The 3,898-nt window shown below is 42.3% G+C and overlaps 1 long non-coding RNA gene across 1 annotated transcript; it reads left to right on the top strand.

The window, feature by feature from the left end:
- Positions 1–2,213: 2,213 nt before the first annotated feature.
- Positions 2,214–3,241, top strand: LOC109368942. Its single transcript, XR_002117441.1, has 2 exons — positions 2,214–2,558; positions 3,016–3,241. It is a non-coding gene; the product is annotated as an uncharacterized LOC109368942 (long non-coding RNA).
- Positions 3,242–3,898: the final 657 nt, after the last annotated feature.

Here is a 3,898-nt window from a genome sequence, read left to right as displayed (position 1 = left end):
CACTTCATCTTGACTACGTGGAACAGCAAACATAGAAGAGGGGTTTTGTTAGTTTATTATTATTACCAGGCTGCAGAGTTCATGTGTCTCTATATCAGCTTCTTCTTGCATTGGAAGAAAGTAAATCTCAAAACCACCCACAAGAGAAGGGAAAGATATCAGCAAAGCCTGGGTGGGCACAATGGGGGCAGCTCCCCTCAGCCCAGGGCTCCCAGGCTGGAGAAGGGGAGATGATGGGCTGCAGGGTTCTTAGCTCTAGGACTCCACAGCTGCACTGAATCACTCATTTGTGGGCTCAAGAACAGAGCTGAGTCACCCAGTCAGTGCAGATTGCATTTCTTTGCCAGAGAGTCAACCCCTTCTTAAGAGTCTCCAAAAGCTCTATGACTTACCCGGACAATAGAAGCAGGCAGAAAATGATAACATAATTACACCTATTGATTTAGGTTAGAAGAACAGTGAGCAATTGAATTTTATTATGTTTATCAATATCTTTGGTCACAATGTTATGTAGAAAATGTTTGCTTTGTGACCCAGGAAATTGAAAAGTCATTTGTGGCAGCATATTTGAGTAACATAAATAAGTATGTATTTGTACATGTTTTATGTTGCCACATAATTGTTATTTCCTAGCATGTGGCTTATGCGTTCATGTAATTGTTTTATTAGGCCAGTTTGAGTTTCAAATAGCACCTATATTGCAGTGTTTAAGATGTTTGCTTTGGAAGGAATTATGGGACACAAAAACATACAGATCGCTTTACCATTTATAGAAAGCATACAGTGAAAAGCTGGCTTTCATTACTCAGCATGGATCTAAATACACACTCAGTGTTGAGACTTGGTTATCCATATATTTATATTTAGGGCTGCTTTCTGTTATTGTGGATGTACGTTCGTTCTGCTGGAAATGCAACACATCTCTCCACTGAATGTTCCTTTTTGTTGTAAATACAGTAAGATCCAGGATAACTGGAATCAGGGCTGGTTCCTGGTGAACCAGATGTGCTTCCACTCACCACCTTCCCTCATCTCTCTGTTCCATAGTTGTCCCCCATCCTGCTCTGGCAGAGTCTTGTCTGGGCACCGACACTTTCCTAGAGAGAGAGTGAGAAACGCAGCCACGCAGAGCAGGCCAGGGCAGGAAATCTTGGAAGACTGCTGGCCTTCACTAATGAAAAGGTGCTGGCACTGTGGGTGGGATTTTATGTGCTAGCATCTTCTCACACACAAAAGGAATGTGATAACATGGGTGCATGGGGAGAAGCCGATGCTCCAGTGAGCTCTGCATGCCTGGTGCATTTGGCCTTTTGTGGGTTCCCATGGGTAGAGCACCCAGCAGCAGCACAGGGCTCATAGTGTGGAGCTGTGTACAGTACAAACAAACAGCCTGATGCTGGGCTGTACGCAGACAGTTTGCCATCGTTCCCTCTAGTGGCTAAATCCAGAAGAAGCTGAGAATGTTTCTAGGCATAAAACTTCTCTTGCCTCTCATATGAGGCAGTCATGCCTTCAGCACTGTAGATAGTAGTCGTAATCCCAGTGATGGTTCAAGTGGTGCTGTTATCCACAGCAGAGTTGCGCTCCTGGAATGGATGGCCATCTTTGTGACACCAGTGCTGTGTGAGGAGATAGAGAGAAAGCTTTGCACACTGCGCTGCTGTCACAGCTCCTCTTCCACAGTTTTCTCACAGCATGTGACAATGGCATGTAGTTACTTGCAGTGAGAGCCCTCAGCCCCACTGGTGGCTCAGCCAGAGGCATGATACCAAGACTCAGTGAAAGCAAGCAGCCAAGAAGGCTGACCTCCAGCTTTCTTCCTACAGGCATGAAACCATGCTCACCTGAGCAACTCGCATTACCCTTCCCAAAGCCATTTCATGCACAGCAAACAGATATAGTTGCTGCTGAGTGTAATTAATGGTGGATGTTTCCAACTACAGCCTGGGAACAAGTTTCCATGACTGAATTCTATAATGAGTTTCCTGAGTCAAGTGTCTTTCCTCTATTACTAGCATTTGGTAAAAACAAAATTTGATGTAGCTACTGCATGGTTAATGGGCTCAGATTTTAATTGCTTCCATTTTATAAACTATTCAGCAGGTCCACTTAAAAATTTTGAGGAAGATTGTTCTTTTTCTGTGGGAATAACACTGAATTTGCAGAGGACATGCTGTATTTATCATATTTCCTCCTAGAGACTTAAGTCATCATTTTTGGTGCAAAGTAAATATCTGTCCCCATGTGGAGCCCTTGCCAAGCTCACAATGACTAATGGTACCAATGCACAGTGATGGTAAAACGGTCTTTGTCCTTATAAGGGAACTGTTACGTCACAGCCTAAACTGATGAATGAGCATCTTGTGAAGGAGATGGCTGGCCCAGGAAGCACAGGTGCAAGCAATTCACCTGTGCTTCCCACATGACCAGACGGGATGTGCCTAGTGCTCACCCCTCCCTGGGCTCATTTAAGGTCTAGCCTCCAAATGGCAGCATCTTCTGGATGAAACCTACTTCCTGAGGAGTGCTCTACAGCTACACAGCCTATTGCTAGTTGGGTGAGTTTGTTTGTTTATTTATTTATGTGATTATTGATGTTCCATATGATGCTTTACCTGGTATTATAAAGTGCATATCAGAAGCTGTTTTGCCTCTTCTAACGACTGGCAGTCATCCTTACAGTGTAGACTTCTAGCAGCATCTGTAAATCATAGGCTGTTATTCTTGCTCCTGATAGAAAGTGCATAATAAACAGCTAGTGACAGCAGCCAAGTGAAGTCTGTAGAATACCCAGGTGAGGAGCATGAGCCTGGGCACCTCACCAGAAAAAAACCTATGGTCTCTGGTGGGATCTGTTCCTTTATTCTGCAGTGCATCATTTCTAGCAAGAGCACATCTCCTCAGAGATATTTACAATATAGCTCTGCTTCATCTGCTGCTTCCAAATGCAAATATGTTTTCTGAGATTTTTAGGAAGTGGAATTAAGAAAGCTGTCCTTCTGTGCCTCTCTACAGCTCTGGGGAACTGCGTGGGACAGCTTCTCCTGCATGTTCTTTCACAACTGTAGAGGTTGTGACCTCAGAAGAGTAGTCTTCTTTTCTTGCTTCTGTTGCTTTTATGGAAACAAACGAAAAAGCTCTTAGTCCCCTGGGAATTCAGTGATTTCACGCACTTTGCCCCAAGCTGATTTATACCTTTGTTAACGCAGCAAGCATTTTCGTGCTGTATGACTTTGACCTGATTTTTCAGCTCCCACTTAATGATTCCACTGTAACCATCAATGATAAATGTTTTGAAAACTGGTCCCAAATTCCCCTCTGCCTGCTGCCTCAAGGGCAGGCTTGTTCTGTAAATAAGAAAACCACATTGAACAACTGAACTTGCACTTCTCTTGTGTCATCTAAATGAATTTCACGATGGCTTTGTGCACAAATTCAGTGAATAACAGATTTTTAGTTTACTTCCAGTTCCTACAGATAATTAAGAACTTTTAAACATGATGTGGATTCACCTTGTAAGAAATATTTTAATTTAATTTATTTTTTGATGAGATTAAAAGAGAGGAGGGGGGAAAAAAAGAAAAGAAAGCATGCTGGGATTGATCACAATCAACCTTTTCTTTCAATCTTGATATATATATATATATATGTGTGTGTGTGTATATATATATGTGTGTGTATATATATATATGTATTTAAGATATTCATTTTAAACCGAACTAAATTAAACATTTACATAGAACAGTTATGATGAAGGAGCTAAAATGTTTTCCCCAGAAAATTCCAGAGGGGATGTTTTCATCTCTTTGTGAGGGGAAAGATTTCTGCAAACCAGTCCTTGTAAACCTGATACCAGTTTATGTGTTTCAGCCTATGGTTGCCAGTAGGGGGGGAGGAA

Source organism: Meleagris gallopavo, chromosome 8, assembly GCF_000146605.3.
Source record: "Meleagris gallopavo isolate NT-WF06-2002-E0010 breed Aviagen turkey brand Nicholas breeding stock chromosome 8, Turkey_5.1, whole genome shotgun sequence".
NCBI lineage: Eukaryota > Metazoa > Chordata > Aves > Galliformes > Phasianidae > Meleagris > Meleagris gallopavo.
The sequence above is the reverse complement of the archived record's forward strand: the minus strand, read 5'-3'. Positions and strand labels throughout refer to the sequence as shown.